The following is a 13,991-nucleotide window of genomic DNA, read 5'->3' as shown; positions in this document are numbered from 1 at the left end:
TACAGGCAACAGGGTGAAGTTGGTTCACAGCAATTAACAAGGACAGGCATCACAAACAGAGCAGAGCATCAAGTGGAAGGAGAGAAAAAGAGAAAAAAAGATTGCATTAGTGGTGATCATTTATTTTTAAATAAAGAGTTGTGCGAAAACAGGGTTTTCATGCTTTATTAGAGCGTTGGCCCAAGGGTTAATAAACCCACTTTCTAAGCTTAAATCCTGATTTCGCAAAACCCCCTTTAAACTAAGTGATTGCTATGATAGCAACTACTATTTAACTATGGTTTCATAAAATTTAGGCTTCTTAATCAACAAAATTGTTAAATTAAAGGCCTAAATCCTAAAAACCACAAAGACACTTGTATTAAAAAAAAATTTTCTTTTTCAATGCAAGCGTCTACAAAAATATCTTTACTGGTGCATAAAAAGAAACACAACTAAACTAGGTGCACTAAAGATCAGAAATTTAGAAAATATAAAAAAAACATGTATGAATGTAAATACACATTTTTCTACGCATAATGAAATAAAATGTTAAAATCAAAGCCAATAAAAATAGTAAGAATAAATCTTATAATTTTCATTTTACTATCCGAGGAAAACTGTCTTTAATAAGATTTGAATAAATAGCTATTCTTAAATTGACATAATTGTACCTACTGTACAGTACATGTGTTTTTAATTATTAGGAATATAAACTTTGCTAGATATTGATTTTAATGGATTTCTGATTAAACAAAAATTGCAGATTTATTTTTCCTCATTATTTTTATGCTTAATTTAGAACTTCTAAATCCTTTTTTTTTATTGATATATTTCTGATTTGTATACTTCATTTAATCCTATTATATACCTAAAGAGTTGATCGAGTTATTCTTTTTAGGAATGCTTCACATAGATCCAGGGATGGTTTTAGAATATTTTCTTTCTCCTTCTTAACCATTTTTATCAAGCCCCCTGGATGCTTGGGGCACAGCCGCTAGTGATAATTAAACTGACAATAATTAATAAAAATCTTATCAGAATTGAACTGAGTAACCATTTATTATAATTTGGTCTCTAGTTAAAAGCCTGGTAAAAAATGACCTACATATATCCCGCTTATGTATCAAAGATAAAGGAATAGGCCATTGACTGTACAGTTTTGGTACCCTAATTAACTGGATATTTCACTGGTACCCAAAGTTGTATAACCACATTAACCTATTCGTTGGTTCAAAAACTTCAGGTGATTTTATTGAATTTTGATTGGTTGGTTCCAAATATGAAGTGTCTTAACTTTTCAACCTATAATTTTTATCTAGAAAGTGGTAATTTTGTATATCATCATTAGGGATGGTTATCAATTTAACGCCAATTGCCAAGATCCCTAAACACAACAATTTGGATGAATCCCTAATTTCCTTTAAAAAAGTTACTTGCTCAAAGAATCCTTGTAGGACAAATTTATCCTTGTTTTTATTGAATGGCCAATTTCTGATTACTTGATGCCTGAGCAAAAGAAAACACGTTTGAAAATATTACAATCAGATTCTTAATGCATCAAAAATAATCCAAAGAATAATTGTTCACATTAACTGGGACAAGACACTTCCAAAAATGGCGAAGCCAATGTATTTGCCTCACTAGAAATCATATTTTATCTAATTCAAAAGTACAATAACTTAATTTTGAAATGTTTTGATACTTAAGGATGGCTTGATGTGATTTAATTTATTGATAATAGGGGGCTAGTCTGTATCAGAGTTTTAGGTATAGGACAATGGAATATAAAATAATCTACCATCTAATTATGTACAGGTATAGGTAAAGAAAGGGGATCTTAGGAGATAAGACAATGAACAATAAATTTATGTCCATCCCCTATGATAGAAACCCAAATTACCCCTTCTGTAGATTAAAACTATATTGACTGAAAAATTTGGAACCAACCTATCACAACTTATTAAAAGTACCTAAAGTTTAAAAGCCAACAAATTAAATAACGTGGTTACTACAGTCCTATGTACCCCAACCCTTCTAAGTTAGCTTCCGAAAAGTTATTCAAAATAAATGAAACTTATTTCTAGCTTATTTTCAATTCCTTTTAATGATTGTGTTGAATGAAACCAGATCATACATGTATACATACACACATAGTTGGGACAACTTTTATTTAACAATAATACACGGCGCTGTGAATATGTGTTTGTTCTTGTTGGTTTATTTTTAGAAGTCAAAATAAGAAATTTGTAATTTTGAAATTTTGAACAAGTTGAAAATAGATATTTCTTTTTTACTTATAGGTTTGTGTTTAAAGATACCTAAAATGTGCTATTAGTACAGAGCATTTTCTATGTAAAAAAATGTTTTTTCAACCCATTAAAGCCAAACAGCGACCAGTGAACCCTGGTCCAAAGTGTGATAATATCTGAGGGGAGATTATTGTGAGAGCCCAAATATTTTCAATTAAAGCGGTGAGGGTGTCAAGAATTGGATAAATTGTGCTCCTTACACTATCTCATACATTCGATTTAATTATTAGGGATAAATTGATGTTGAAAACACTATTTTAGCTTTTCCAATAATTCCTATAGTCTTAAAAAATGATTATAATAAATGTAAAGTGAAAATGCTTTTTAAAAGAAAGTACTCTGTGTTATTTTATTCTGTATCAAATCATATGCCAGCTATGTTTTGACTTTTTAAAAGCTGTATCCACCAAATTAATATATCCATTACAACACCTCTAACTCCTTTTCACTCTCACCCTTTTTATTGATCAATAATAAATGGATATAGAATAAAAGTGGATATTTTGACAACGAAAAATTGTCATTTTAGGTTGCTAAATTATTGGTCAGTAAGTAGGTGGGGAGGGGGGGTATTGTTATTTTATCGTGCTGCAAGTTTCACTTTATTAAAGACCATGAAAATCTGGTGTAACATCCAAGTAATAATATATCCAATCAATATTAATACTTGTGCCCGAGAGTACCATTAATTTACGGATGCAGTGGGCTAATAGCCAATCAATTGCAATTCAATGCTTTATTTTGGTAATTATCGTAAATATTTAGTAGATTTTTCAATTCAATTAAAGCAGATTTTTTTTTATATTCTATTCGTAGATTTTGCTTATAAAAGCTTGAAGTTATTTCACGTGTTAAAAAAAGTTCTAATCGTTTGTCTTCAATTACTTTTCTAAACTTTTTGTGTGGACAAGCCAAAAAGTTGTTTTGTACTTCAGTCCGGGGCTGTTTTTGCCGGTTTTTGTTGAGACAAAACGTCTAGAACCTCTAGTTGGAAGTTGAGTAGTAATTTGTCAGTATTTTATCCTGCTTCTTAATCTGTGGTGGTCAATTTATTTTATTATTTAAGTAGAACCAAAGCAAATGAAATAAAGAAAGATCAAGGACAAAACAGCTATTGGGTAAACCCTATTTGTAGATGACAAGGCGCTTTCACACATTGTATCTTGTTGAGCACTGAACCCCAACCCCCTTATCTTTAGGATAAATTGAAAATAAAGAAGTGCCTGGAAGGGGGGGGGGCTAGTTCTTCATTTGTTTATTACAGTTCAGATTAGCTGTAAGGTTACATTGGATATTGGTAGGGCCTCCTGCAGGGGGCTAGTTTACCTCTCCCACGCCTTATTTTCAATTTCAACAAAACTAAGGGTGGATGGTTTATAAAAATTTAAGTTGGGTAAAGTCATGATAAAAATATTAACTGGACACAAGCTACAAGTCAATATTTAATTTACTTCTCCATTATCCTTAAATTACTTCATACTTTTCAAAATCAAAACATAAAAAAAATCTTTTTATTAATAATTTTCAAAACTGCTTCCAGTAATTTGGCAAATTAATATTGCTAAGATTTATAATATTCTTTAGTATTTACACTGAAAATTATCTTTTACAAAAATATACACACACACTACCAACACAGACACACACACAAAGATAAGAATAGAGGGACTGATGAGACTGTCGTGGGTCTGTCAATCACCCACAAATACCCCCATACACACACACAGAAAAAACAACCACAAAATTTAAAGAAAAATTTGACCACTTGCCATCCTCCCCACGCGCTAATTCAAGACAAATGACTTCCTTTAAACCGAAAAAGTATCAAATATAAATACCTCTAAGCAAAATTATGCACTAGTTCGCCTTAACAAAATTATTCTCAATTATGCATAAGAATGGTGTCCACGCCTCAAAAGAATGAATAGCTGGTTATGCTTAATACTTTCCACACCATGCAAACGAGAGATGATTCTTACTGGCCTATGCTTAATACTGGCCACACCATGCAAACCAGTGATGATTCTTACTGGCCACTGTATAAAGTAGTACCCAATGCTTAAAGATAGCCACGCCATGCAAACTAGAGATGATTCTTACTGGCCACTGGCCAGCATACCACCCAGTCTCGACAATGTTGTTCCAGTAAAATCGCAAATTTTTACTATCAAGAATGTTTTAAAAATATTTTATACAATCCCATTAAATAAAGTAGTGAATTGTTTTGTCTGAAGCTTAAGATCTCAATAACTACTAAACCAATTGAGTTACCTATTATACGTAAGATTCTATAGGTCCTGTGGTGGTTTTAGGCTACTTTATTTTTAAATTTAAGCCTTGGGATTGTTTTAGACTACTTTCTGCACCTTCTTACCCCTTAGTGTACAAAGGACCTTTACAATAAAATTTCTAAGTTTAATTTTTTTTTGCAACGGTTCTGAAAGTACAGCCCTAGACTATCGGAAAAATCTACATGTATGTAGCAAGATACTTGTACCAACATGTAGTTTCACATTACATATTTCAAAATAACCATCGCGTACTTATTTCCAGGGATGTAGGGGACAATGACGGTTAAATCAATGTTTTCCCTTCTTCCCTGAAATATCTCCCCGGCAACCTAGGCAAGATTTTACATACTTTTTTCAAAAGATAAAATTATGGATGAATGGCCTATCCATGCGTTCCTGATTACTTTGGTTTTTGTATTTGTAAGACACAGCCAAAAGACACATTAAGGCCCATAAGACAACACGCCAGTCCTATTTATGACCTTTAAATATTGAAAGTTATACAATAACTTTCATTAATATATCATAAACGGCTTAAACTTCTAATCAAGTAATTGAAATTTTAAGACGAGGAAGAAGACAATGGTAGATTGCTTTATATTCTATTGGTATATCCCTGAAATGCGGGCCTAATAGGCACCCAAATTATTTCTGATAAGAAAGACATTTGCATTGATCCATTTATATTCTAATGAGAGAAATTGTACCTTTGTTTATCTTTTAAATAGTTGTTTTACTTAAATAGAAGGGGGGGGGGGTGCTTGCAGGTTTATTTGATCTAAAATTATTCAATTCTTATCTTTTAATCATTTTTTTGTAGTGCAGATGCTCTAAAACTAGACACTGTGAGCTACAATTAAATCAAGACAAAAGTAAGTGCCGAGCCCTGGGACCTATGTAGGGTGAAAATAGACATAAATCCTTGATGATTCCAGGTGGAGACAAAATATTTCAGCGGGGTCTTTTGGTTTTTTTTCAATTTTAAGTTCTGAAAAAAAATTGAAAAAAATATGAAAATCTTTAATAAAAAACAAACAAAAAATAATTTTTAATATTTTTTTTTATTAAAAGATACAAACAACTTATATACATACTATAAGCCTTAAAAAATTCATAATTTTCAAATTTAGACCTTCAATATAAAGATTTTTAGAAAAAACCTAACAACAAATTCTAACATACTTCTGATCAACATAGCAATAAAACGTCTTTTGCAAAATTTTTATCATCAAAAATAAATAGCACTTACTAAAGACTTTTTTTCATTTAAACTTATACTTTTTGCATTAATCAACTATAAAGATTGATTTTTTTTAAAAAAAAGGTTGCATGATTTTTTATTCATAATTCATTGCCCAATTTTGAGATTCAGACAAAAAACCTTATTGCTTTATATCAGGTGATACTCTACTAGCAGCGGCTATGCCTCTAGAGGCATATAGGGGCCCTAGGGTTGGGAGGGAAGTCGAACCTCCCTCACAATTTTTAATTTTTTTTTTATAGAAAAAGTTGAAAATATTTATTTTGGAGAGTTAATTTTCTTGGGATGGTGATGGTAACCTTCCCTAAAATAGTTATAAACCTTACCAGGACATATGAGAAGCTACCATGTAAAGGAGAACCATATCGTTTCAGTGGTTAGTGAGATCCCTTGGTGCACAAAGACTCACATAGAACATGTTACTTTATTATTAAGATATATATATACACAGAAGCTCTACAATCAGAGTATGTCTGTTTGTACATCAGTCTGTATAAAAACAATATATTTATTTGGTACTAGTGGCTACGCCCCTAGAGGCCTTTAGGGGCACTTGAGAGGGGAAGAAGTGGTTGAATTCTACAATTAGATTTTTATTTTGGGCTTAAAAAGAAAAAGTTATTTTTGTGTGTGTAATGGGGTCCTTTTTTAGGGGGTGATTTCTCCTAGGATGGTGGATGTATCCTTTTAAAAAAGTTATAAACCTTCCAAGGACCAATGAGAAGCTACATAGAAAAAAAGAACTATTGATCATTGTTACATACTATTCAGGGATCTAAAGGGATAAGACAATGACCGCTAAATTGATTTACATTCCGAAATATGATACATGGATATCCCTTCTTTTCAGTTAATGGTTGAAATGTTGGGCACTTAATTTAATGAACCAACCAAACAAAAAACGCAACAAGTCCCCTAAGTAGTTAAGCCAACGAATAACAAATTGCTATATTAAACTATGGGAACTAGTCTTATAAACAGCCCATTGTCCCATCTTGCTCTGATTAATATATCTTTGCATCTGTATGTTAAACTTGCTATTTTCTTTATTTGTATTCTTTTGAGGTTGATAATTACAATTATGTTTTATAAAATGGAAAAAGAACACTTTAATCATAATTCAAGATAAAAATTATTTTATCACTAGCGGTTTTGCCCCTAGAGGCATCTAGGGGCCCTTGATAAGTGGGGGGAAGTTGACCCCTCCCCTACTTTCAGTTGTAGTATGTAAAAGAAAAAGTTTTTTTTAAATGGTGGTTAGGAACTCATTTTTTTTCTAAACTCAAAACTTCTCAGGACCATGAAAAGCTGGAACTAAAAGTTAAGCGGTTATAAAGAATCTTAGGTACCGACAGACACCCACACACATATCCACACAAACAGACAGACACAGAAACTGTTATTTTTATATAAGGATTAATAGACACTAAACTACTCCTTTATATGTTGATCCTTTTATCAGTCTAAAAGATAGGTCAATAAAGAAGAACCAAATTGGTCCAGCGGTTAGCAAGAACTTTAGGCACAGACAGAAAAAAACACATGGACATCCTATCTTTTTTATACAGAGATATAACTTTTAAACAATAGCAAAACATTTTTTTAGATGATATTTCTTTCCCTGCTTTAAAGCACTATTTATGATACAAAATATATTGATGTCTTTTTGTCCATCTTTCTGACGCTTAAGAACTGATATGGTTCTTTTTTTACTTTACTATGTAGCTTCTCATTGGTCCTTGGAAGGTTTATAACTTCTTTTGGGATGGTACCTCTACCTCCCTAAGAGAAATCGCCCCTTAAAAAAGGACCCCACAACACATAAAAAAAAACTTTTTCTTTTTAAGCCTAAAATAAAAATATAGTTGTTGAATTCAACCCCTTCTTCCCATCTTAAGTGCCCCTAAAGGCCTCTATGGGCGTAGCTGCTAGTACCAAATAAATATATTCTGTATTGTTTTTATACAGACGGATGAACAAACAGACATACTCTGATTGTAGAGCTTCTGTGTATATATGTATGTATCTTTATAATAAAGTAACAGATTCTATGTGAGTCTTTGTGCACCAAGGGATCTCACTAACCACTGAAACGATATGGTTCTCCTTTACATGGTAGCTTCTCATATGTCCTGGTAAGGTTTATAACTATTTTGGGAAGGGTACCACCACTATCCCAAGAGAATTAACTCTCCAAAATAAATGTTTTTCTGTGTATATATGTATCTTTATAATAAAGTAACAGGTTCTATGTGAGTCTTTGTGCACCAAGGGATCTCACTAACCACTGAAACGATATGGTTCTCCTTTACATGGTAGCTTCTCATATGTCCTGGTAAGGTTTATAACTATTTTGGGAAGGGTACCACCACTATCCCAAGAGAATTAACTCTCCAAAATAAATGTTTTTAACTTTTTCATTAAAAAAAACTGTAATTGTAAGGGGGGGGTTCGACTTCCCCCCCAACCCAAGGGCCTCATACGCCTCTAGAGGCATAGCCGCTACTAGTAGATTATCCCTTAATATAAAGTAGTAAGGTTTTTTGTCTGAATCTTAAAATTAGGCAATTAATTATGAAGAAAAAAATCACGCAACCTTTCTTTTAAAAAAAGTCAATCTTTAAAGTTAATTAATGTGATAAGTATAAGTTTAAATGAAAAAAAAACTTTAGTAAGTGCTATTTATTTTTGATGATAAAAATTTTGCAAAAGACGTTTTATTGCTATGTTGATCAGAAGTATGTTAGAATTTGTTGTTAGGTTTTTTCTAAAAATCTTTATATTGAAAGTCTAAATTTAAAAATTGTGATTTTTTTAAAGCTTATAGTATTTATATAAGTTGTTTGTATCTTTTAATAAAAAAAAATATTGAAAATTATTTTTTGTTTGTTTTTTATTAAAGATTTTCATATTTTTTTTTTTTTTTTTTCAGAACTTAAAATTGAAAAAAAAACAAAAGACCCCGCTGAAATATTTTGTCTCCACCTGAAATCATCAAGGATATATGTCTATTTTCACCCTACATAGGTCCCAGGGCTCGGCACTTACTTTTGTCTTGATTCAATTGTAGCTCACAGTGTAGAGCATGTCCTTACCCGTCGCTAAAATAAAGGGAGGGGACATTGGACGGATACCCAAAGTTTTAAAACCAGGTGATTTTGTTCGTAGGGTACTTTCATCGAACTTTAATTGATTGATTCCAATCAAATAGTGTCAAAACTTTTTAACCAATAATTTTAATCAACAAAAGGGTTTATTTTGTTTATAATCACTGGGAGGTAGATCAATTAATCATCCATTGCCTGAATATAATCAAAATTGATGTATTTTTTTCTCATTAGTTTGGTTCTAACAGACATTATTATCCTTGTTTTATTTATGCATAGGTTTTTAATTTAAGGCCATTAAAAATCAGGAGCATGTCTTATTCACATCAAATCAATTAAGCAAATATTGTTATAAGGAGTGGGAAGGGGGGGGGAGGGTTATAATATACATTGGCGCCTTATATGAGTTTTAATAGGGTTTATAAGGCTTTGTTTTCCTTATTCAAAGTACATGAAGGTAGATTTTTTTCAGGGATTTAATGGGATAAGCCAAAATACGATGAATTTGTATACATCCCCCATGATGATAAACAAACTTACCCTAACTGTATAATAAAATAATTGGTTGAAAAGTTTAGACAATATTAATTTGGAACCAATGTATCAAGATTGTCCTTCCCTTCCCTGGCAATTTATACTTTGAATTCAATTACTGTGTCTTTTCTTTTCTTTCAAAACATATTTATTTACATTTAACTTTAGTTATAATTATAATCTTTAGATTTTTATATCTAAGAATCAGGTTGTTTGTCTTAATGTGTGTGTTTATGTACCGAAGGATCTCATTAACCGCTGACCCGATATCGTTCTCCTTTACAATGTAACTTCTCATATAGGTCTCTAACAACTTTTACTATTAAATGTTAAGAAAATACATTAAAATAGAAATGCTAAGCCACTAGGTTATGTGCTGTATAGTTTGGTAAACAAATAGATGGTTGTAAATTTAGATTAAAGTAGTCTCCTAACACTAGGGAGGAACGGCACAGTTTTAAACAATGCTTCTAATTCGTTGGCACAAAATATAAAGTATTTCTATCAATTCTTAATTAAGAAGCTAGCAGTGTACAAACTTTTCAACCAATAATTATAATCTACAGAAAAGGTAATTTTGTTGACCATTGTTTGGGGTTATGTATCAATTACCATTCAATACCTTAACCCACAATAATCCATTCGCGTATCTGACTTATGTAGTTAAATATTTGAAATAAGCGTCTAGCCAAGACAGATAAATTTTTATCACCATCATGGCAATATTTTTCCTAGCTGTGTCAAAGCAATAACACTTCATTTTAAATGCGCAGCTATCCTAAATCAAATACTCCATCCTCATATAAAAGTAACAGGATGTCTGTCAGTGTATCTTTACTTAAGGATCTCGGTAGAACAATATATGGTTCTCCTTTACAGTGAAGCTTTGCATAGATCTAGAGAAGGTTTATAACTATCATCCGATCTTCCTCGAAAAAATACCACCCTCTTACAAAATTTTAAAATTGAAAGGGATGGTCAACTTACCCCTTAGCTTGAGTACCCCTAGAGGCCTCTGAGAAACATTAATAAAAATTATTACAAGCCATCTAACCCTGAATATACTAGTTATGCTTCAGTTGTCTCAAAACCTAGAATAGCTAAAACATATTTTTCTGCTTAAAAAAGACTAAGAATCAATTTTGTCCTTCCTAAGTTTTTTTTTGTATAAATCCTTAAAACCCTCAAATATGCGAGAGAAAAAACTGAGTTTGATTTTGTGTTGATAACGACATAACCCCCGGCCAATAACATAATTCTTTACATAACATCCAACATTTTAAGAAAAATTCTTCAATTCTATTTTGGTCATTTGATATGTTTGATAACATAAAAGATAAAATTCAAATAAGACGTAGATATGTAAACAAATACACACACACGTAAAAACCAAAAATCTAATCTTGAATAACTTTATCCATATGTTTAACTTAACTTTTTTTCTCTAAACTTTTTGGTGCATCAGTATTTTAGACAACCTTTGTTTTAAAGTACTAAGTTTATATTCCTTATAATATTAACTAAAACACGCACCTAACATGGCAACAATGTCTTTAATATCCCCCTACACCCTGATTTTTAAATGCCATGAACAAGAACAATAATTATAGGGATCTTAAGGGATAATACAGTGAGTGATAATGAGGAGAAACAAAATTAAACCTTTTGTAGCTTAAAATTATTAATTAAAAGTTTAGACCCTTATCAAAAATACAAGTACCCAAAGTTTTTGAGCCAACAAAGAGGCTAACGTAGATAAAAACTTTGGGTACCAATTTAATAGCAATTCAATGTCCCCACCCCCTGATACCCAAAAATACACACACACACACACACACACATTATCTGTTTATCAAAATCATCTTAATCATTCTCTCTCTCTCGCTAGAGAGAAAAAATTTGATAAAATCTTTATTTGAATTGTGAATAGACAATCAGTGATGGTATGACAGCCTTACAGACCACCCCAGGGAGGGAGAAGACATTGGACTCTAAATTATATTGGTACCCAAAGTTCAATAACTTTTTCGTTGGATCTAAAACTTTGGGTACTATAATTCAAATTTAAATGGTTGGTTTAACTTTTCAACAAAAGATTTATATGATTATGGTTATCATCAATGGGGCTCGACACCAATTTATCGTCATTTGTCTTATCCCTTTAATATCCCTGCAGACTACGGATATGCCTTTATATCCTACATTTTTTATTGGTTGTAAAGTTTGGACACTTTTAGCAAAATCAAAATTCAATAAAAGTGCCCAAAGTTTTTTAGCCAACAAATTAAATAACGTGAGTATAAAACTTTGGGAAACAGTGTAATTTACAGTCCAATGTACCCTTTCCCCCTGAGATAAAAAAAAACCATACATTGAAGCATTTTGCAAATCAGATTCGTTTTAGTAGTAAATAAAAATTTTTCTTTTCCTTTTTTTTAGTTCCTTACAGTACGTTCGTGGATTTTAACCTATTGATCTACGTGGAAGGCCTTTTCAATACAATAGGTACATATATCCTTATTTATATGATTAAAAATATAGCAACTTATATTATTATCTATAATCGAATTTTACTTTAGTTTTGAAAATAAAGCTAGGGTTTTGTGTATTAGTAATCTACAATTCAATTAAGGATCTTATAGTTTGATACATTTAGCAGAAGTTATTGCCCACCGAGATTCTTTTAGAGTAACAGAATAACCAGGGATCTTAAGGGATAAGACATTGGAAATGAATTTACCCCTTCTTAAGATGAACTTCATTGGGTAAAAAATTTATACACTGCTAATTAGAATCAACCAATCATTTTTTAGAAAAAGTAACCACTGTTTTAAGCCAACAAATAATGAAATATGATAATTTCCAGTCCAATGTCCCCTCCCTTCTCCATGGGAATACCCGTGGCAACCCTACAAATCTGAATCATCTTTTCCTCTCTGCACGACCTTATCTAAGATCGATTCTAAAAGAGTGCTCATCATTTTTTCACCAGGAAAGCAGAGATTTATAAATAGGCTAGAATTTGATTTTAGAATAAAGGTATAACCTTGAAGGAAAGTAGGAACTTTAATTGATTTTGAATAATTGGTTCGAGACTGAGTCATCAACCAACGATTTTTTTCTATAAAAGGGGTAATTTTGTTAATAGTCATTGGGGATGCATATCAGTTAATCATCTATTGTCTTTTCCCTGAAGATTACTGTACTTTGGTGTTCCTAAACCAGATTTAGTCCATGGACCATGATTGTGGCTATCATCCATCAGACAACCAACCTTATAGGGTGAAATAACATTTGCTAACCACCTTAAATTTGATCACATATCAATACCTTTATCTGATAAAGTTTAATAAAGACTAATATTAACAGGAAGACAAAATAATTATTAGCTAAAACATAGTAGCAGATTATAATCTAATGATTTATTTTAAAATAATTTAAGTTTTTGCCAAGGTCATTTATTATTTTTTTACAATATTATCAAAAACAAGATTGGTTTTTCTCTTTATAGAACAAATTTAAATAAAACCAAAAAATATTAATAATAGGTTTAAACACAGCTAGGATATTTGAAATTTGAAAGACTTACATCAGACCATTAAAAAATCTAAGTGCTTGAAAAAGGTGAACCAAAACGCCATATTACAAAGACGTAGAAAAATACATTTATTTCATAATGAAATGGTCCTTATCTTGGTAAAGGCTTTCCTTATCTGAAGGTTGAATAATAAAACTTAATGAAAGATGTGATTTAGTTTTTATAGTGTCACATATCAATTCTTGATGGCTGTGTAGTGTGGATGTAGGGAAGGGACAAACCAAGAACAAATAACATCCATAAGTTCACAGTACGCCAAAAGAGAGAATAGAGTCAGGGATAAGACAATGGCAAATAAATGTAAGTTCATCCCCAATGATGATACACAAAATTACAACTTCTGAAGATAAAAATAAGTTGTTGAAACGTTTGATCAAAATCAAAATTCTCTAAAGTCCCCAATATTAATAGGCCAACGATAAGAAAACGTTATTATAAAACTTTGGGGACTAGTGAAATAAACAGCTCATTGTCCCCCCTCTCCCTCTGAAATAATGTACACTGCACTGTAGCAAAATATATTTTTATTATTAATTTCTTTAATATATCTTTAATTAAAGAATATCAAAAACGTTTAAATGAAGGAAAGTAAATTTGTTTAAGCGAAAACTGCAAGACAGAAATCCAGACAAATCCTATTTTTGAATTGGTTGGATTCCAAAAATAAAACAACATTGGGAAAATAAAAAAAGAAAATGAAATAATTTGGCATGGAAAATGTCACTTATAGAGATGCTGCACATCAAAAACTAGACCTAAAACTTATTTTGGGCATGCCATCATAAAACTCCAGATAGGGCACCATGTGGGCCATATAACCCTTCATATTTAGACTACCCCCCCCCCCCTTCTCTACCCTTTTTATCATAATTCTAAAGAACCTTCTAAAGCCTTTGATATTACAGGATT

The 13,991-nt window shown here is 31.5% G+C and overlaps 1 protein-coding gene across 7 annotated transcripts in view; it reads right to left on the bottom strand.

Annotated features, from left to right (window-relative positions):
- The window catches only part of zip (myosin heavy chain 10), a 206,062-nt gene that overhangs the window by 156,628 nt on the left and 35,443 nt on the right, over positions 1-13,991 (bottom strand). The window lies entirely within an intron of this gene.

This window comes from Acartia tonsa, chromosome 8, assembly GCF_053477335.1.
Source record: "Acartia tonsa isolate MP-2025a chromosome 8, ASM5347733v1, whole genome shotgun sequence".
NCBI lineage: Eukaryota > Metazoa > Arthropoda > Copepoda > Calanoida > Acartiidae > Acartia > Acartia tonsa.
This window is presented reverse-complemented; position numbering and strand designations above follow the sequence as displayed.